Raw genomic sequence first — 22,560 nt, forward strand, 5'->3', positions numbered from 1 at the left:
TGTTCTCAGCGATGAGCTCTGCGGCACACGCACTCTTATTTCCAGGTTATGAGTCTCTTAAAAAGAAAATGAATGTTAACTACTTGGATTTTATGTATTTATTGTTCTAATGCTCGCCGATTTTTCTAAAAGCCCTACGGATACAACCTATCGTGTTAACTGTATGGGAAAGAATATACACATTTTCATATTATTTTTTTTCCCCTGAACCTACTAGTAACCAATCTAAAGCAAACTATTAAGCAGACTTGTGGAGATGGGAGATTGCAGCTCCATTTTTTGTCCTTAGCTGCAAATAGAGGTTTAACTTGCAGTAATTAGGTGAGAACTAGCCAAGCATCTTACTATTATGATGCTTGTTAAAAACGCTTCTTTTCTGCATCTGCATTTGAGTGTGTTCCCCTCCACTCTTAATCTTCTTATGGAAATGAAGGCGAACGGCAGGGAACCTGCAGAGACTTAGAGAATGTCCTTGTTAACTGGAATTTCTCAGCATTGCTAATTAGCAGAGTTTGACGACCACCAGTATTGGGGAAAGCTCTGTTTAGCCACTCACAAACCCTTCCGAGGAAGAGCAGACTAATTTTATTTTGTAATTAAAATCTGAAAAGGCCCCTATTTGACAGTTAGGGCTATGAGAGTTTTATCTCCCCGTGAAATAATTACTGCCTTGATAACTCAATTTTCTGCAAAATGTCAACTGTGAGCTCCAAAAGTTTTAATTTCATTACGTTAAAAAAAAATAGGCAAAGACGAAAATGTACAGATAAATTTCCTCTTGCCCCTCTTACGCTGTAGCGGCCCAGCGCTCAAGTTAGTCAGGGAAGTTTTAATGAACTAACTACACCCCAGTCTCTGGGGAATTTCAGTTATCACATGGTGGGTTTGCAGTGGTATCCCGAGGAAAAAACTTGGGGAGATTTAGTCTGAAATGCCCTGGCATAAGGGCCGCATTCGGAGTGCGTATGGGTCAGGGGAGCCTTCCCCAGCCCCGGCAGGGTCCCGAGCTGCTGCAGGTGCGGGATGTCCCCGGCCAAAGAAGGATCTCACACGGACAGCCGGGGACACCCTCGGGGCGCTCGAAGGGCTCCCGGGAACTTGGGAAGTTTGGCGGGGCCGAGCTGGGCTGAGCTGGGGCCGCTGTGCCTGCGAGGCCCGAAGGCGGCTCTTCGGGGAACCTGGGGCGCCGCGGCAAGTGTAATCCACTCTGCTTGCGTTTGGGATGTTTTTTATTATTATTTAAAACGGTTTAATCTCCTTTTTGTCCCTCCCTGTCCAGCAAGTAGCCCGATTGTCGCTCTCAGAAGTGGCATTACACGTACAAACCAAGGAGGGGGCGAGCCGCGGCCGGTCCCGCCAGACCCCATTTCGCCCAATAATTTCATTCAAGGGCTCTAAGGACCCTTGAAAGCCGGGGAATACCGAGGGAGCCCCGCGCTGCTCCCGGCCTCTCCTTTCATCCCTGTTCTCCCGGATGGAAACGCGGGGCGAGCACGCGTGCGGCCGGCGGGCAGCGCACGGCCCGGGCCCGAGCGGGGCTGCGGGGTCCCGGGGCTGCGGGGTCCCGGGGCTGCGGGGGATGCGGGGGCCGCTGTGCTCCCCACAGCCCCGCCGTGCCCCCGGAGCGGCCCCGCGGCCACCTCCCCTCCCCTCCCGGCGACCACCGCACGCGTGAGCCGGTGCTGCGGGGCTGGGGAGGCGACAAGAAATAGCCGAGAGGTAAAAAAAAAAAAAAAAAAAAAAAAAAGGTGGGGAGAAACAAACAAACAAAAAAAAGCAGCTCTGTTTTTTGGTTTGTTTTGTTGGTGTTTTTTGGTTTTTTGTTTTTGTTTTTGTTTTTTTTTTTCAGTGCTGCAAGAAGGAAAATTTAAAGAAAAATTAAAACTCGGATCCTGGAGGGAGTTTAACGTACACAATAAGCAGCAGAAAAGCCGAATCGCTCACACCACCTCTCGAAGTCGCTTTCAAAAGGCTTCTCAATAAAAGGAGAAGCCGATTGTCCAAACAGGCTTCCATGACTCTTCATAAAGAGCCATCATCTTCCTCAAACTGTCCGCGATTTTCGCTCTGCATCTAAAATCACACTCCCGGGATTTCTTTCCCAAAGGAAAATATAAGTGAAGCCCGTACTTTTTCTTATGTGATCTTTAAAACAAATCAGAAAATCAAGATCAGTGGAGGGAATAAACTTAGGAATTACTGTACAACGTAACGGGGTGAAATTACAGTTGAATGTTGGCTCTTTAGCAGGAAGGCAACCCCCTCGAGCGGGATCCTTTTTGGCAGTCTATTTAAAGTTATCTTTCCTTCCTAGTTTTATAAGAACAAATGAGTTTTCTTTTCCCATTGTAGTTGAATGAACTCATGTATATTAAACACAAAACCCCTCCTGAAGAACGCTAACTGCTTTGCTTAAACCCACAAAAGCACAAAAATCCAGAATTGAAGGTTTCCAATTCCCGAATAAGTCCCCTTAACTCTCTCAGGCTCGCAGGAGAGAGACTGGGGACATTCTCTGAAAGTCTTAATGCCTGGAAGGGGCTATCTCGAAAGTATTGTCTTTTCCTAAAGTTGAGGCTTCTATTTTATTTCCCTCTTTCCCCTTCACCATCTTTGTGTTGACTTAAGAAAATAATGGTCAAAAAAAGTGTCTGTTCATGGGATCACACGTGTCGCCCAAATCAAATGAAGTCCTCTTTGGCCCCAGCACAGTTTTGATGGAATTATTCCGGCTCTTCCATTGAATTCACACCGTTTCCCAAAGAAGCTGTGGCAGTTTCAATGGGAACGCCTGAGGCACAGCCTGGGGTGCTTCAAGGTTGCTTCTCTCAGCGCACCTCAAACCCTGGCATCCCGAGGCATGGTTTGAAAAGTACATTAAAAAAAAAAAAAAAAAAAAAAAAAAAAAAAAAAAAAAAAAAAGCCCTTTCCAGTGATTCTCAGATCACTGACAAGATCGCCCATAATGGAGCCAAGACGGTGACTTTTATCTCGCTGTTCCTCATAGTCCTTAATTTGGAGCTCATTGACAGGACAGACGGTAATGACACTTTCAGAACTGTTATGGTCTGGAGTGACAATCTCTCCATCTCGCCCATGGTTTATTGACACCATGGGCTCATTGTGTCAACTTAGGCTTGTGATTTCAGAATTCTCCAGCGACTGGCTCGTTGGAAGGATTTTAATTCAAATTATAGACTAGCTGTCTATACAGTGAATTCATATTTAGACGGCGCTTAATCGGAGCAGAGGGATGGTGCTATAAATAATAACAACAACACTTCCCATGTGTCTGTCCGCTGTCCTCCATCGGAAGATCCGAAGAGCCTTTGCCGGAGGAGGCCGGGGCGCAGCGGAGAGAGGCGAGGGGGCCTGGGGCTGCTCCGGGGCGGCAGAAGGGAGCCCGTGGGGGTCCCGCAGGTGTGTGCGGCAGGCCGGGCGGCAGAAGCGCTTTGGGCGCTCAGCCATCTGCAGCGCCGCGTGGGTTTGGGCGCGGGGTGCTGTCGGCGGGGTGTCACAGCCCTTTATCCCTGGAAATCGCTGGACAGCGGGGCTTCTCCGAACACCCCGCCTGTCCCTGCGGGAGCCATCCCGGCGGGAGCGGGTGAACGCGAGGGGAAAGGCCCAGGAGGTGCACACAGGCTGGGACAGAAGGGACGGTGCTGCGGGTGCTCAGGGCAGCAGGTGCCAGGGACGGGCTCGGGGGAAGCAAGAAAAGGTGAAGTGCGAAATTGGCCTTTCAGGCTGTTTTTCTGGTTTGTTTCTTCAAGTCTCCCCTTCCACCGCTCAACAGGGAGATGTAGAAAATGCCGGCATCCAGAAACAGCTCCTTCCAAAAGACATAAATAAACTAAAAACGCACTTTTCCTCCAAGTGGAGATGAACGAGACAGAGCACAGAGATAACCCCCCCTTGCTGCCAGCTGAGCACAGAGCTGACCCCCCCCTTGCTGCCAGCTGTCTGCCAAGCCTGGGACCCGATCCCAGATTTACAGCATTTACTCCCTTGAGTAAGGTCCGCAGAATAAAACCCGGCAACTGAGTTACGAGCCGAGCCCAGGAAAACCGCATTTTGGTTAAAGTGATCACTCGGGACCCTTGATTTTATGTGCCAACTCCTGCCCTAGGGAGGGGGGAGTTTACGGCCCCTTTACAGCCCCCTCACAACTGCTGTTTCTAAGAGGAGCACTAACAACCCCTCTCCTGGAACCGGGTTAATCATTCACCTTTCGGCAGGAGTCACTAAATTTTTGTAAAGTGCCTCCTGACGTTAAACCATGTGTACAGCGCTCCGTATTTTTTCCGTTTCCTGTGGTAATTGACATATAACGCCTCTGTTTATAACTGGCTTGACAGATCTATACAGATGCATATTTTTGCTTAATTTTGGAGTTATATATACCGAACGCATGCTAACTAAAGAAAGAGTAAAGGAAATCTGGGAATTCCGTTGTGCAGGAAATCTGTGCAGGGCTCTTGCTATTATTTATAGAAAATGCCATGTCTTTATTTTGGGCGCTCTTACTACAGAATTGCCTTATTAGGGAGTCTCGAGCGGAGATCAAACTGAAAGAATGGAGAGAGTATGCTCAGCGCGACAAGCAATAATATTTCATAAAAACCTATCCGAATATAATTTCTAAAGTGAAAAGTTTATTGTGAGACCAACAGCCATGGGGTTCATTTAATAGAAAAACTGCTGCGTTATGACTTTCATCCAGGCTGTCAACAGGAGATACAAAATAACCCCAATTTAACAGAAATAATTTGGTTTCCATTAGTCTTTCTCTTTGCATGCAAGATGCATAAACCGTGCTGGGTATTACCGCATCTAGCAAATACCACCGTTAAATGCTCTACACTGAGCTACGTGCGTGCTATAAAATAAGTAGAGAATTCATCTAAAAAGTTGATGGCAATGCAGCACGTCACATATTTTGGCTAATCGTTTTATATCACCAGGTTTCCTTTAAATCTGTCATCTCCCTCCAGGCATTCACTTAAGATAACGCTTCTTCCTTTTCCAGGAGTTGGGGAGGGGGTGTTTATTTTACCTTTTTTTTTTTTTTTTTTTTTTTTTTTTTTTTTTTTTTTTGAGGGGGATTGAAGTGACTTTATTGCTTCGGGTTTAAACATATGCCATTTGAGAAAATGTTTCCTTAATGAAAAGGAACTGTTCAACGCTGCTTACAAGCAACACCTGTCAACACTGACTTATTTAAGACACGTTGGGAGGAAAACACAAGCACGAGCATCTGAAAGGCTGGCATTTGCTGACAGCACTGGGACACCGAAGTTGGGAACGATGAAAAATTAATCCTGACTTTTTGTGCCTAAGGCTGCCAATAAAGAAGTTGGTCTGCCGGGGATGTCCCGCCGCACGCCGGGGCGGCGCGGTCCCGCAGCAGCTCCCCTGCTCTGCCCAGCCGTGGGAGAGCATCACTTATCAGCGTTTCTGGAAGACCCAGGCTTGTTGAAAGCTCTGCTTAGAGAAAAGTCGGTTACACTTATTTTCCGCCCACATTCATATCTCCGGAGAGCAAGCGGCGCAAGCTGGAGGCGGCTTCCCTGCCCGTAGCTCCTGTGCCGGGCTCTCTGCTCACCTTGCCCGTCCCTACCTCACCGCGCTCACTTTAACCCCTGCAGCGACTCCCAGCCAGTTCCAGGCGCTGGCTCCCGGCCCGCCCGGTGCTGCCGTGCCGCTGCCGGTGCCGCTGCCGGTGCCGGTGCCGGTGCCGGTGCCGCTGCCGCCGCTCTGCCCGCGGCCGCGCCCGTCCCGCGGAATCCCCCGGGCACCCCCGGCGCGGCCGACAGGGGGCGCCGCCCCCCGCGCGGAGCGGCCGCGGGAGCGGGGGGAGCCCGGGAGCCCGGGGGGAGCCCGGGGAGCCCGGGCAGCCCGGAGCCGAGCGGGGTCGAGTACAGATCTTTAGTCGTCGTGGATAAAAAGAGATTAAAGGCTAAATTCTTTTTCTTTCTTTTTTTTCCCCCTCCTTTTTTTTTTTTTTTTTTTTTTTTTTTTTTTTGGTCAATTTTAACCACTACGGAAATGTAGAGCTTTCATCCTTTGATGTTTCCCAGAAAGAAACTGTTATATTGGTTGTGGAATTACATCGTCTCAGAGCCAGCGAACCAGCCGTGGAGTGCTAAAATAATTTAATTAAAAATAATAATAATATGAGGGCCCGAGCTTCCGCAGAGGCACTTAAAAGCTGACACGTGCCCCTCCATCTCCCCTCTCCCTTGAGCTCCCGATGTTTCCTGACTGCCGTTTGATGGGAATAATTAAAAATAAGATAACCCCACGCTAGCTGGAGGCTCGCATCCATCGCTTGCGGCTCGCTGTCCTCACCCTGCCCCTGCACGGCCGACCCTGCCGTCCAGCCCTGCTCTGCAGGGGCAGAAGAGTGCAAAAAAGCAAATCGCTAAATTCATAAATCGAATGCTGGACTTTTACCATATTAACCATAAATAAAATTGTAACAGGCTACCCACTTTCCCCCTAATACAAAACCCCTTCACCTGTATTTAAATAGCACGTCTTTAATTACAGCAGTTGGGGATGTATGAGGCTGAAATGAAATTAGCAGTCATTACCAGTCCTTTAACTCTGTGGTGCTTTTGATCAGCACTAAATTAGCTTTCCAGTCCTAACAAAGGCTCTATAGCAAGCAGTGGGCTGTAAATAAGACAGCTCGACCTGCCCTCAACACCTTTTCTCTTGTCAATCACAGCTCTATCATTCAGCCCAAGATTAACCTTTATCTACCAAATTCTTACCAAGAAAAAAAAAAAAGGGGGGGGGAACTGGGAGGCGAAGAGGGGGGAAATCCAACCTCAACTTTGCTAACTGTAACTAAAAAGAGTTTCCCTTTAAACGTTATTATAATGAGCCAACATGTCAAATTCGGGCCTTTCCCAGCCCCAAGTGCATCAGAAGGCAGCGGCGGGCAGTTAAAGGTGTTGACGATTTATTATCGATTCTCCCGGGCGCGGACCCCGCGCAGCCGGAGCCCGGGCCGGCGATGCGCCGCCTCTGCCCGCGGAGCAGCCCCGCTCGGGGCGTGCGGGCGCTGCGCGGGGCCGGCCCCGCTCTGCCGGGATTGGGCCGGAGCGGCCGCGCGGCGCCCACAGGGGGCGGCAGAGAGCGGCGCGCCCGCAGCCCCCGCCCGGCGGCCGCTCCGCGCCCCGCGCAGCGCCCCGCCCGCGCCCGCGGAGCGCCCGGCCCGCCAACGCGCCGAGCAGCTCCGCGCCTGCCGCCCCGTGCGATGCGCGGCCGGGGGCTGCGCGCCTCTCCGCCACGCCACAAGAGCGGCCCCGTCTGGGACGCCCCGGGGCCGCGGCGGAGAATCCCGGCTCTGCTGCAGCCCGAGCGCTCCCCGCGGGACGTGAGCTCCGCGGGAGAGGAGCGGACAGCGCAGAGGCAGCCCGCGGAGCGGGAGCGCTTCTGCCCGGCGCTTCGCTCCCGGTGCGCGGCCGCGCAATTTCAGCCGAGCCCGAACCCGTCCGCCAGTCCCCGAGCTTAACGCGGTGGAGCTCAGAGTGGCGGGTCGTAGGTGGGAGCTACATTTCCAGATCGTTTTAAAGGTCATGGGGGAGGAGGGGGAAAAACTGTGAATGTCAAAGTTGTGCTGCAGCTACTTACGTGTCGGTGCCAGAGCAGGGTGGTGGCTGTGAGCGCTTTGATTGGCAGCTCAGCGCGAAAGTCCGCGCGGACTCCGGAGTCCGGCGCAGCCCCGGGGGTCTGAGCACTTTTCACCGGACAGAGGCAGTTGAAGGAAGCTCGCACGTCCCCTTCCCTTCTCCTCTCCTCTCCTCCTCCATCCAGGACAGAGAATGAATCCATTTCGGTTTTTCTTCCCCCGGCTCTCTTTCCGTTTGCCTACACATCCTCCAAGTCCTAGCCCTAGCTCTTAACTGCAGTCCCTGGAACAAGAGGGGAAAAAATCGTTTATGGCTTAAAAAAAAATCCCAATGGCTGATTTTGTGTGTGTGTTATAAGAATGCACCCACAACAACAAAAAAGTCACTTCTCCGTCCCCCACCGTACAGCAGAAGAATAATAAAAAAGCTTTATATTTTTGCAGTGGGTATTCAAAGATAATTTGATGCCATTGTTTCTGCTACAGATGGTTCTTTTTAATACAATAACACTGCTCTTTGTGCATACTACACACAATAAAAATCGAAAGCGTTCTCCTGAATAACCATTTTGTTCTCGCTTGTATACAGGCCAACAAAAGCTGCCGTGAGGTAATGGGTTCTGTTTATTGAAGCCATAGAATAGAGGTTTGATAAAGATTTTTGTATATGGGGGAAAAAAAATTAAAATAAAGACCTCGCAAGGTCGAGCTGATCTCTGCGTATTTATTACCGCTGAAATATTTTATCAATATATTTCTTTGAGTTGCAGCTGCAGGGATCCCTCCTCCCCTCCCCCCATCCATAATCAGCCCAAACATCTGTTTCTTTGAATTTGGGGAGATCTACAGTCGTTCCCAGACCTGAAAAATCTAGACTTTGAGAGCGAGTGGGGCGAAGCGGCTCAGCGCGAAGGCAGCAGGCGCTGGGGAGGCGAGGCTGAGCAGCCCCGGCCGTGCCTGTGCGCGCCTATATTTTGTGCCCGGCTTTGCAATCTGCTGTCCACGCACACGCACACACAAAGGCGCAAACTGCTGCTGACAGCCCCCGGGATTAGCCCACGGGATTTTCCTGCCTGCGGCCGCGCCGCCTGTCCCTGCTCTCCAGCAGCCTCCGCGGCGCGCAGCTCCCGCGCAGCGCGGCTCTTGCGCGGCTCTTGCGCGGCTCTTGCGCGGCTCTTGCGCGGCTCTTGCGCGGCGGCGCAGCCCGCAAAGTTCCGGAGCGCCTGCGGAGCCGCCCCACGAGCGGGGCCGCGGATCTGCCCAGGATGCAGATCTGCCCAGATCTGCAGCGGGCAGCGGCAGCCGGGCGGCGGCGGGTGCGAGGGTGCTGCGGGCTCCAGCAGAGTTCTGCCGCGCTGCGAACTTTCTGCCAAGTAATGAATAAATTAGCGCCGCTGAAGGGGGAAATAAATGTTAGAGGGAGCCGCCAAGACCCACAGCGATTTTTGTCGTGGAAATTGTTTCACAGGACAAGAATTCTGCGCCCGAAAGTCGTCCCGTTACCTAGTTTGGGATCTGGTTACTTCTGTGGCAACTCGAAGAGAGCCCCAAAGTGGTAGAAAGTGCTTAGACAATAGGTCTCTGCGGGAAAGTTGTTAGTCAGTGACTGTGTTTGTCTACCTTTCTATAGGAATTAATGCCACAGTTCTCTGTGCCTCTGTAGCCTGGACTGACAGTAATCCACCTCTGTGACTTCTGCCCTTTGTGTTTTCACAAAACTCGGCTCAGTTGTAGCACGACAACAGCACGGAATAATGACTTTAACCTTCAAACGTTCTTTAATTAGCTTTTTCAGCAAACTAAAACACGTTCAAATGAGCCCTTTGACAAAAACTGACCTGAGCCTTCAAATTCTACTTTCACTTTTGGGACTAAGACGTTATTGGTTCACAACTCGTCTGAAGTCATCTAATAAGGGATTATTTAGGAACTATTACCCACACGCCAATTAAAGCCTCTCCGATGAAATTCGGGAGACAAAGATAAGCATCAAAACGGAAAATTAAACTATTTGCACATGGCTTGTTTTTCAACAACCCATTTTGCATCTCAGGATAAACATCTTCTCCCCAGCTCGCTCCGCCGGCGCGGGGAGGGTGCGGGGAGCCTCTCCCGAGCGGCCGCGGCCCCGCCGGAGCGGCCGCGCCAGCTCCGCACGCCTCCGCGCAGGGGCGGCGCTGCCGGGGCCGGGGAGCGCTGCTTGCCAGGCTCAACGCCAAGAGGGGACTCGAAAGGAGGGTGGCAGAGCTCATCTCCAGCCGCAGGGTTCAGGCAACCTCCCGTCATTTTGCAGTAGCCTTTACATGCGCAGGAGGCGGGGGGGAAGTGGCATAAAAGAGCCGAGCGTGTCAAAGTTCAGGAAATCGTGCAAGAACTTTTCTAGGATTCGCCAAGAAAGTACCGCTTCTCCTGAAGGATTATTTTATTTCTTAGAGCAGGGAAGGAAAGAGATTAGTAGGAAATGCATATTTTGAACCTACGGCGGTTCTTTGGGATAAATGGGAACCAGGCTGTGAATAGTTTAATACTGATTTATCAATGATTTTTTTTTTTTTTTCTTTCCAGAGAGTGCAACCCGATGGCTCAGAAATCTTACGTTGCTTTTAACCGCTGTATACAAATTTTGGAGAGAGTTTCCAGGCAAATTACAGCAGCATCCTACGGCAAGCTGACAAAGAGATTCCAGGAATGCCACGCATCTAGGAGGGAAATACGAATCCCTCTCTTTAGCCTGAAGCACGAAATTGGCTTAAAGCTCATTTTGCAGATAACCAGAAACGAAATCACCCGTGTGCGGACCGGGTAGCTACAACTTTGTAACGCGTTGCAGCAATTTCTAAGACTTTCTGTAGGGAAAAACAAACAAACAAACAACAGTGAAAAAAAGTGAACCGCTTATTGGAAGGGCTCTGAGGGAAATTTGCCTATCAACGTGCATTTTTCGCCCTTGGTCTGAGAAGGGCTGGGCTCCCGCACGAACATTGGTACCCTTAAGTCTCCATGCCGAGACCGATCCCACGGGGTGGGAAAATGAGCGTCCTAGATTTTGACTTTCACAATTCATTTTAGGATTGGGGAAATAACCCCCAGAAAAAAAAAAAAAAAAACCAAAAACATCCAAACCCAGACCGTCTGTATCCAGGTGCATAGATGAAATAACGGGTTGCTCCAAATTTGCTATATAAAGATATATATCTAGGCTGCATATTCCAGCAGACCAGTAAGGTGTTTGCCAGACACGGTCTCCCGCAGAGGGGCTGAGTGCCTGACCCATCACTGTGTCCAGAAAGAAAAATAATTCCAGAATTTTGGAGCTCCAACCCAGGACAAAGCACTGAAGCTGTTTCAAAGCAGAGCGGGAAGATAGGCTGCTGCTGGTATTTCTCGCCCCAGCCAATATTTCTGCCCCTGCCGTGACCGCAGTGCCACCGCTCAGCCCCAGCCCGAGCCTGGCTCCGCCGCGCACGGCCCGCGCTCCCCGCGCCCGGGCTCCCGGCTTAATCTTCCCCGGAGGAGCTGAGGCTCACCCCACGCGGGACAAGCCCTTCTTTCGCATCCTGGCTCGCTGACTAGAGGGTTAAAGTTTAATACCGGAGGGTATCAATACCCGCGGCAGAGCCCACGCGGGGTGTGAGCGGGGTTCCCCCGCGCCCCCGAGCAGCGCTCGCTCGGCCGCCGCCACCCCGCGTGTCCTGCGGGACTCCTTTCCTGGGAGAAGGGGCTTCCCGATCTATTTCCAGAAGTTCTCAGCCTCTCGTTTCACTTCAGCAACGTCCATGCTTTTTGAACCGAAAAGCTGCGAGTGGTAGCCGGGCTGTGTGCCCGTGTGTGCTCCAGAGATGCGCACCCGGGGAGGCTGGACCCGCTTTCCAGCACGCCGCAGCCTCAGCGGGACACTCGGGACACCCCGGCAGCGGGGTCTTCTTGGCTGCTGCCCCCAGCCCTCAGGGATGTGAAGGGAGAAAATCCATTTTCTCAAAAGCAAAGAGGCTGTAGCACAAGAGAGGCTCTCGAGGAGCAGCAGGTTTGCAGGGCAGGCAGGCCTTTTGCTTTTTGCTGCATGGAAATCTACGGAAGAACTTTATATGCGCTTCCTAAAATTGCTTTTCTTTTTTATTTTTTATTTTTTATTTTTTTTCCCCATGGTTGCTATGAAAGAGCCTGCTCATTTATTACCTCAACACTTTTTGCAATAATTTTGCTATGGGTAGCTGTGGTGCTAAATATGCCTTTGGTGAAGGATGACCACTTGGTATAAGATAAATTTGTCCTGGGAAGAAGAGCAGAAAGTACAGCACCAGTAATATTCTGTATTTTGTCCAAATATCTCTTGGGCATGATACTTTATTACATTCAACTCCTTAGATGTCAATTTTCTTTGGAACCAGACATTTTTTTACATACTAAAGATAAATTTATCAAATAAATGACACTTGTTTGCAATAACTCTTCAATTTCTGTGTATGTTATGTCTACATTACAAATATATCTCGATTCTGAACGTGTTTTGGCAAATGAAAATAAAATAAACATACAATGAGCATACATGTGCACACAGTATATACCAAATTTACACATCTCATGCACATGCTGTACATTGTACATATGATGAAATACAGTCTAGGGCCTGGTGTGTAATGCTGCACATTTATAGGAGCCAGGAACTCCCTTCACACATACTTCCACATGTTCACATGACATTTGCATGTGCTCTTTACATCTTAAATACTGTGGGAAACATAATTTTGAATGCTGAATTTTGACTATATTACCGTGGGGTAAAGTGACAATTCACAGCCCGCAAGCAAGTGATTTCACAAAACTTACATTTTCATTGCATCCCTATTGCTGCTGTGAGCAGCCTGGAGCTGGAAAGGAGAGATCCAATCTTGGCAGGAGGACCCCAGGGAAGTCCAGAGAGCTCTTCACTTGGAATATTTTGACTGGCACTTTTTTCATCATCATTCATTTGAGATACACGGGGTGAATTTGGGGAAGTTAATTTCTTTCCCTGTGGTTTCAATAAAGTTTCAAGTAGCCCATCACCACCTCATGACAGGATCATCTGTTGATCCCCATAACTTGCAGTGGCTTACTGACTTTATGAGGTAAATTCAGTTTATTTGGAGACACGCACATTTAGTATGACTCTCACAATATTTGCCTGCTGTTATTCTATTTTTTTCTCCAATGCCTGCTTTCACTCTAACCACCACAGAACTCAAGTCAGTCAGGGCCCATAATGGGCCAAAACACATGGTACTCAACACTTCTTCCTCTGAACAACACAGGCCCTAGGCAGGAATCCCTCCTCATAATTTGAAACCCTCCACAGTATTACAGAGCAGCAATTCCAAGGTTCCTGACAGGTCAAGAAATCCAGGTTATTTGAAAGAACACTAATAAATGAGAATACGCAGAAATGAGGAATATAGTTATTTGCAGCAGGAAAAGGGCAAAACCCTCATACTGCAGCTGGCACTGAATTAAAAAGTATACAGAGGATTAGATATCAACCACTTCTATCAAATGCAAGGCCCAGGAACCTAGGGGGAGTGAAGTGTGTAAGAACAGATGCTTAGAAGGTAAAACACCCCAATTAACCTCATTATCTGTTACAAAACTGTACTATTAATATTCTGTGTTTTTTCAAATCACTGTTGCTGTTGTTGAAGAGAATCTGTTGACTAGCATGTTTTGTTGTAGTCTCCCAAATCAGCACTGCCCTTCTTAAGGTCAGGGGAATGTATCTTAAAACATTCATATATTTAAAAAATATGTATTGTCATTTTAATAGGCACTGTGGATAGTTTAATTTGTATCTGTATTAAATTAAACATATGGTGAACAGGGTATAATAGATTTTCTATAATTTAGCTGCCAATGTGGCAACAGAAGCCAGTTACTCTCACCAGCAGACTTGTCAGTGGTTTGTTTACTAGCTTATTTGAATTAAAATAAAGCTTCGCTTCTGCTGACTGCACATCATTATCTATGAGACCATAATCCTGCTAGCAAATCCTATATCTTCCAGAACTGGCTCTTTTGTTTGGGATTACTGAGAGCTTAGCCTATAACAAAGAGGAATAAGGCATCCCTCTCATCCTCGTAATTAAGTGTGGGGAGTAATTTAGAAACAAACCCAGAAAGATGTACAATTTGGAGTTCTGCTGCTATACAGGATTGGGGAACAGAAGACAAACACTGATTATGTTAGCACAATATTTAAACTATTAAAATACTGTACATCAGGAATTCAGCTTTTAAAAAGAAATGGCAACTATCAATAAAGTATTAAGTTGTCTTACTCTAGAGACATTTTTTTACCTATCTGAAGGTATGCTGGCAAATTTGGGTGGAGCTTGAAGATGACCATTTTAAATGTTTCTGTGCATGCATACATTACCTATATATCACTTTTATAAGATCTTTATTTTTAATTAAAAGAGCATAATTTAATATATGAACCTTTATTTGTTTTTTAAAGTACCCCTCAAATGTTTTAACTATTTCTGAGCAAAAAAAATTCTCTAGGAATAGGAATATCTCTGGCAGCTGAACATTCTTGTTTAAGTTCTCTATTTTGATACCGCCAAGATTTATATTTTCCTTTGGGAAAACAAGTAGCTTGAAGTTGCCAGCATTTTACAGCCACCTTAGAAATGACCATAGCATTCATCAAGAAAATAAAGAATATTTTAACATAGGTATTCTGAGGTCACTCTAAATTATAGCAGCAATCTTTTGACTCTGGTGCTCAAGCTGTATTCATGTCACCCAAATCTGTTTCTTCTCAAAACAAGAGTTATGCTATATAAAAGTAATATAAATTAATAACTAGGTCACAAAAAAATAGAAGCCTCAGGAGTATACAGATACACAATATCTATTTGCAGAGGGCTAATAAGGACAGGGGTTGATTTATAAAAGTCTTCGACATTAATTGTCACAGATGGGAATTCTGAGAACCTCTGTGAAACCAAATGAGGCCCTAGTGAATTATAAAGCAGGTCCTTAGACTTTAAAAACATTTAGGCAAAGTGACAGTTCAGAACATCTGTTAGCCTTCTGTCTGAGTATAAACTGGATGTCATGGAGTGCACAGCTGTAGGCATTTTCTGCCTCTTTTTGCCAACATCTGTCACAGCATTACAGTAATATAGGTAATTATCAACACCTCATATAAACTGTTTGCTATTTTAATTTCTGAATAAGTAAAATTAGCATTATATCCTTTGGCAAAAAAAAAAAAAAAAAAAAAAAAAAAAAAAAAAAAAAAAAAAAAAAAAAAAATCATCCAGCCAGGGAAGAATTCACACTCCCTTTTAAAGCTGAATGACAGATCTCATTTTAGGAGAGCTGAAATTCAGACAAAAATCTCTACTACAAATAAGGTCCTTAGGATAACATAAAAGACTTAGGTGAGAACAAGTTTAAATATTCTCCTTTTCTCTCTCTGTCTCTTAAAAAAAGACATCTAAGTCTCATCTGTCATAAGCAGAGAAGATCAGTAGCAAGGAAAGATAGGAAACCGTTAATCATCTATGTTTTTTTCCATGCACAAGCAGCTGTCAAATGATGTATGTTTTACCACAGTAACAAAGCCCAGGGCTCATCAGCACCAAGCAGTTTTACTGTCAGCTGGTCATCCTTCTTCTCAACACTGAGAAAGTAAGAGATCACCTTGGAGCAGTGCACGGCAGCTCGACCTCACCGGCTGAGGCTGAAGTGAGCAGGGAAATTACCCACAGGACCTCCAGAAACAGAGGCACCTGCCAGGGCTCCCCTGACAGCTAAGCAGGAAGGGGTACACAGGAAGAGATGCTCCAAACAAAGAGGCCTTCAAGCCAACTTCTCAAGACCATGTTCAGTTACCCCATCAAGAGACAGAAACCACTGCCCAGTCCCGAGGATCATCTACGTGAGTGTGGGCAGCACAGAGAAGGTTGCAAAAAGTGACCACGTACTTTGGGCTCCTTTTAGTTTGAGTTTTAGAGGTCCAGGTGATACACTCTGTAAGAGCATGACTGGCAGAAGGCAGTTTCCTATCATTTGTGATAATCAGGCTCCTGTGAGATGTTTCTAGCTGAACACCAAGATCATCAGCCTTTGATAACAGTGTCTGACTTGGTGGTTGTCTTAATGAAAGTGATTTTGTGAGTGCCTTTTGCTGTCTTTTAGAGCACAGGATAAAAAAAAAAATGGCAGAACAACAAAGCAACTGTCGAACAACAGCAGTGGCAGCATGTCAGCCTGAACCTGCAAGTATGAACCTGGTAGAAAATAATCACGTGGCAATGAGTTTCACAAAATTTCATGGAAGCAATGATCATCCCCAGCTCACACTCATTTTGCTTTCACCACAAAAAGAATAGCACCTCTGCTAGAAGTTAATGTTCCAACATGGAAAACCTGAAAAAGTGCCGTTAGCTCCTTTTGTAAAGGAAGCATATGGAACAAAGTGGTCACCAATATGCTATTTTTAGTGCCCGAACTCCAGTCCAAAATATAATACCCAATTACTTGATATAGTGCTCTATACACTGTCTGAACAACAATAGTGGAGTGAGAAGCAAGAGAAAGCACCAGAATATGGTTTTGAAGTCATTCAGATTTCATGTATTTTATTTTCTTCTAAAAATAAAGGCTTTGAAAGAGATGCAGTGTTGTCCAGGCTGAAGGAGGAGGGGGAGGGAAGAGAAGAGCTGAAAGGGAGATGAGAGCACATGGATGTTGGGAAAGAAGAGAGAGAGACCTTGACTAGAGGAAAGGACAGCTAGGGCACAGATAGCCAGAAATCCAGAGAAAAAAAAAGACAAAATGCATCTGAGGTGCACAGTCAGTGGAAGCCACGCACACAGCTGTACATCAAACCTGTAGGAAAGACCACAGCTCACCACAAGCCATCCAGCTGGGGACAATACAGAATTTTACTAATTCTACCATTTCCCCTAATTTTCACTCTGGTGGACTGTGAACTGTGGTGGCTGAGCTGCAGATGCAAATACATCTTTTACAGTCTCTGCTAGCAGTGCAGTAATTGTACTGAGGACACAGAGGACAGCTCTGTGCCAGTATGGTTTGTGGCTGATCCAGCAACTTTGGAGGGAGATGCACACATCCCTTACTGTCTAGCATTCTTATTTTCCCCATCTCTGTCTCTTACTGCCTCCTCAGCATTTATTACATGCCTCCTCCTATTTTCTCCCTGTGCACAGTCAAAATTAGCTGAAATTGTGGATCTGTTCCATGCAGTCTGAGGTCCACCACTCTAACAAAGCCAATTCAGTGGTGAGGATTGTTTTCACTATGGTCTTAAACCACTTGTGAGATGTTTGTAGGCTGAGACTATTTCTTTCAAGAGCACCATCCCTCCACTGAACAATTATTGTTCTGGCTTTTCTTGCCAACTGGATCACTGCATCCAGGTGGATGCCAGGCAGGTTTTACCAAATTATAAGGTGCAATATAGACATTTTCCTCCTACTTCTGGTTTCAGTGTTAAGATTCTCAAACATTTATTTTAACACTTGCAAATAAAGCCATCTTACATATTCCCATCACCCTACTCCCTAAATGCACTGTTCAAATGTCAAAGAGTATGTGAGCTATTGCAGATCACATAATAGATGCCTACACATTCACTATTCTAGTAATATTTATTATTGAAACAGACTGTTTTGTAAAGAGCTTTGAGATACCTAGGCCATAAAAAGTGTGATATAAAACAAAATGCTATTCAGTTCAATAGATGTCTGATAAGAAAAGAACCCTAAAATTTGAACAGTTCCTCCTCCCCTTAATCAGCCTTAACAATGGTACCCTAGTCTTGGTGCTCCTGCACACAGCAATATCTGTCTTTTAAAGAGAGGAATAGGAACGTGCCACTAAAAGAGAGTGCTCATTGGTAGAACATTGTTAGGTGCTTTATAATTGATAGTTTTCAGCATCAGCACAAAGGTGAGGGCTTTAGCCTTGAATACTACTCACTAACAATATACCCACACACAGAAAACTAGTGCTAAATGTATTTATTAAAATAAATGCTTTAAAATAGTCTGCTTTTCATACAAAGTAATTATCTTACACTATGTGTAAAAGGTACTTTTGTAATCAATGGTATACAACCAGCTTCAGATACAACCACACACACATCCCATTACACACAGTGATGCTCATCAGTTTGCATGGGACTGAATCATTTCATTATGTTCTGTAGCTTAATTCTTCAATTCCTGTAGCTTCAGCTGGAATTCATCCAGAACAGCCCTGTTTTCTAAGATTAAATCAAAATACTTCAAGGCCACAACTAACAAATAGCACAATCAGCTCTAAACACAGAATAAGGTATTTCATACTTTTTAGAGGCTCATAGTTCCTGTTATAATAGTGCCAAAGCAACAGGATTTTTCTTTCCTTTTTTTTTTTCCTTTTTTTTTTTTTTTTCTTTTTGGCACTTCTAACTTATTAATTACCAAAGGACAAGAGAAATATTTTGTGTATATGAGGGAATTTTGTAGCAGTCAAAATAGACAGTAGCAGCCAGCTGGAGCATTTTAAATGCCCTAAATTTTCACAAGTCCTGCCTAAGAAGATAACCACTTACAAGCTAATGTATTAATTTGCTTTTTTTTTTTATATTCATTGGATGTTCCAGCACAGTTAAGCAATAAAAGAAAAGGTAAAAACCAGAAAAAAATTCATATAGTAACAGGTCGTGTTTTTTTCTACTGAACTGGACAAAAATAATCTCACTAGTAGAATGAGATGAGTAATCATAAGGGTAAAATGTTTTAATTACTAAAAATGTTCAGTTTCATTTGGTTATCTCTATAATCCTATCATCTCTTCTAATTAATTCATCTGCAACTATTTGGATGACCATCAATTTATTCATAAAAAATATTTGAGGATTGCAGGTTATGCAAATTCTGTTGCTAATTAGTTAATGGCTACATTCACCCTGTCAGTGTCTGATGATCAGATACTTGTGCTTGTAATTCTTATGCCTACAAACATTTTTTCATACAATGCACCAGAATATTTCTGTACTTGCTGAGAGTGGACAGCACTGATCTTGAGTGGCTTTTTCCCCCCAGGATCAGTGTTTCCATGGCGAGTCCTGTGGGGATCTATCTTGTCTTTTCTTCTCCGCAGTAGGCATTTAGGGATAATAAAATAGTTAGTGAAGAGGTATGTTCTCTGCTATTTTCAATAAGCTGATGACAGTCAACATTACAATCCAGACCCTCAAAGGCGCTGGGAAATCAAAGAGCCTTAGGCTCCTCAATACATTCATCCACACGAGCCTACATCTCTCAAGTATCTGATTTATCCTTTTAAATGTTCCACCTTGTGGGGACAGGGACACAGAACAGAGTTAAATGACCAAAGATCTCTGGATAAGATTGAGATAATGCTGGCTGATCATCAAATGAGAGTGACACGACTTCTCTACCTTTGATTTTATCCTTCCTTTGTGATGCCCATGGACAATGTGGAGCTGTTGTTGGCCCTCACTGCTGCTGGGTGCAAAGTGACAATGTCCAGGACACTGCTTAGCATCCAGAGAAGCAAAAATGAACTGTGCTGCTAATTCTAATTTTAATTGATATTCCCATAAATACTTGTGGCAGCACTACTCAGGTAGAGATAAAAGCTAAGCTAGAAAACCAGAATCCTGTAGACTAATTTACTCCTGTTATTATAAGATCCCAGGATCCCATCCAGCCTAATATTTATAAATAGTTCCACTAGGAAAAAAATCACGGATGAACTTCATCACATTGGTAACTGCTGGACTGCAGCCTTGGTGAGCCAATTCATTTTGTTAGTACTGCTCCTCCAGTGCCAAATGCTTGAAATTTGTCTTTTTGTGTCCTTTTTCTACATTTACTCATGCTTTACTCATACTAAATATCATGATATCATTTAAGATGCTCCAATTATGGAAAAAAATAATCCAAGTGAAAAGTCCTTTGCAATACACATCATCTCCTCATCCTATTGCCATTAAAATGTTCAATTTTCAGAGTACCAAGCATAATTTTCTTTTCCTTACACTCTTTTTTCTGGTATCTTGTTATATTTCCATTAGAACTCTGGAAAAGGATGTATTTGAGTGGATGATAACCAAGATTATAATATTTAATAGATGCAGCAGCTATTCTACATTTCAGAATGACTAAATTTAGTCCTACTAAGAAAGCAGAAGTTTCACATTTCGTTTAATCAGGACACTTTTTGCAGATTAACTAACACATTACTTTTATTTAAGGAAAGTAAGAAAGAACATTTTTTTGATTCTAAGCATTCTATGTAATTAAGGACGCAAATTATAAACAAAATGATACATGCACACACAGAGATTGGAAAAAGCCACTTAAATGGCCAAATCACAGAAACCCTCATATGAGCTAATTTACTATCACTTCCTGCTTTAAAATAGCACAGAAATGGGGGTGCTCTACCGGGGAGAGTGAATAACAATTCATTTCCAGTGTGTATAAGCCAGCTTAGCAGTTTCAGGATGGTAACCAGACTTTTCCAGTACCTTCCATGGACTTTCATGGCTTTATTTTGTGTGATTGCAGATTAAAATAGCACAAGACCTGATTACATGAAATCTGATGCCAGAAGAATGGTGGCACCATGGCTGCATCCAGTCCCGCATCCTCCTTCAACAGGAAAGATCAGTGCTAGTGTGCAGTAGAGCTGCAGGACAGGGTGTGCAGAAAGTGGCAATCCCTTGTCATATTCACCCCATGTCCAGCCACCTGAAGATCAGGAACTTTCTAAGACATTTTTTGATAGGATTTTGAAATTTTTTTTGTTCCTTTATTTGCCCCCCAACCCCCCCCCCCCCTTTTTTTTTTAATTCCTAATCATATAAGCATTACCAAAATTCCATGGCAATGAGTTTCACAGATGAATTATGGACAATGTGGGAACACCACTTCTCAGTTTGTTTTTAATCCTCTGCCTAATAATTTTCTTTGCTGCCCTCATTCCTTGCTCTGGCTTTTGCTGATTCTGCTTAGGAGATTACTGTCACTATCTTTTCTCAGCTACTTCCCACTGGAAGTTCCCATTCCAGCAAACCTGCACATATACTCAGCCTGTGAACAGGTGCCATTAAAATTGTCTAGTTTATCTTGGAAATGTTCATAATGTTTGATTAATTTTTCCTTTGCTTGTTTGCTTTAATCACATTTTTGTTTAATCACATTCATTGTTTGCTGACAGGACACATGCAGTTCTGCCAGCAAGTGTCCAGCTGCCACAAATGATTTCAGGGAAGGAAAAGAAGGGACAAGTAACAGGGACAAGAAGGGGTTGGTAACTTTTCATCCAGATCAGCAACACATTCTTAACAAGAACTCACATGAATGCTCCCCAGGCTTCAGGAGTCACAGTGTCACTGTGGTGTCGTGGCTTTAAGTCTGCCATGCCAACAAGTGGAAATTTGCATGGAAACCCACTGGGATGGAAAAAGGGGTCTGTGAGTGGTTCTCTGCAGTTTGGAAAGAGCATGTTCTTTGCAGTTCTCTGGTTGGAAAGAGCATGGCAAACCTGGTCCTACCCTGGCAGGAGGGTTGTGATGTGACTCTTCCTCCACGGCCCTTCTTTACAAGTAAATGGAAACTGCTCACCTATCCTGGCCTCTGGTTTTGCTATTTTTAAAAGATTTTGAGTTACCTATATATTTTTTTTGGGGGGGTCTTTTTTTTTCTCTTTTTCAATATGAAGATTTTACTTCAGAATTATCTCCACAGGCTGCAGTTACTTTCTAGCCTAAAATGTTAATAAATAATAGTTTACTTGCCATTGGAAAGGAAGGGTTTGTCTGCCTACAATAAACAAGGGGACAGAAATACCCTATGGAATCCACACTGCCTGCCTGCAATTATGTTGCAGGTAACAACACCACCCAGATATCTTCCTGTTTTTCTATCAAAAATTGAAACAGAGGAACTGCAACATTTATTTCAGCTGCTAGAATAGTTTCCACTGGGCTTAGCAGAGAACTCGGTGTTCCCATCAGCGGACTTGACATTCTTAACTCTGAGGACTCCACAGAAAGCTCTTTGCCCAGGGCACAGAGTATTGCAGGAGCTGCTCTGCAAATTGACAGGTCCTTGTTCCAAATTATCCAAAGCTTGCCAAGCCTTTGGGTATGTTGTGTTATCCAGCTTTGGTTCATCATCTATTCAAACTTTTGGGAACAGTGTGGGAGAATTATTTTCATTTCTGGGTAACTTAGTGTCTGGCTTGCATTTCACTTCTATTTGTGGTTGGTTGGTATTCATTTAATCATTTGAGTTTTCAGATGAGAAGATATTGCAGGATTTATAATTTATTAGTAAGTGAGTATTTTATAAAGATTGGGACAGATATCTGATACTGAAATAACACAAAAAAACCTTTTACTTCTTGGAATGACAAAGGCACTGACTGATTTAGCAACATTTTCTCAAGTCTTTCCTCAGAAAGTACTTTTTCTTTTTCTTCTTTCGTGTTTCATCTTGTGAGCTGCTGTTCCTCCTGCCAGCATCTGCTGGAACATAAATGATTCTAAACCAAGATGATCTGTCAGTTGAAAACAATACCAGGACATTTATTTTTACATATTTTGAATAAAAAGTTAGCTGTGTCTACCTTGAGGCATTTGGACAATATAAGCCAAATTAAGAAAAAGGGTGAACTCAAATTTAGCTTGCATTAGTTCAAGTAAATAATTCCTGCAAAATAACTTTGATTCAGAATAAACTGTCTTTGGCTGTATCCCTGTCCCATCGAGTCAGTTACTTTTTCTACTAAATCTTGGTTTTGTTCAGCTAGTGAGTCCACAGAGCAGCAGGGTGTGTCCCTTGCCCCCAGCACTGCAGTAGCATCTCCCTGCACCAGAGCTTCCCTGAGTA

The sequence above is a fragment of the Motacilla alba genome, chromosome 9, assembly GCF_015832195.1.
Source record: "Motacilla alba alba isolate MOTALB_02 chromosome 9, Motacilla_alba_V1.0_pri, whole genome shotgun sequence".
NCBI classification, from domain to species: domain Eukaryota; kingdom Metazoa; phylum Chordata; class Aves; order Passeriformes; family Motacillidae; genus Motacilla; species Motacilla alba.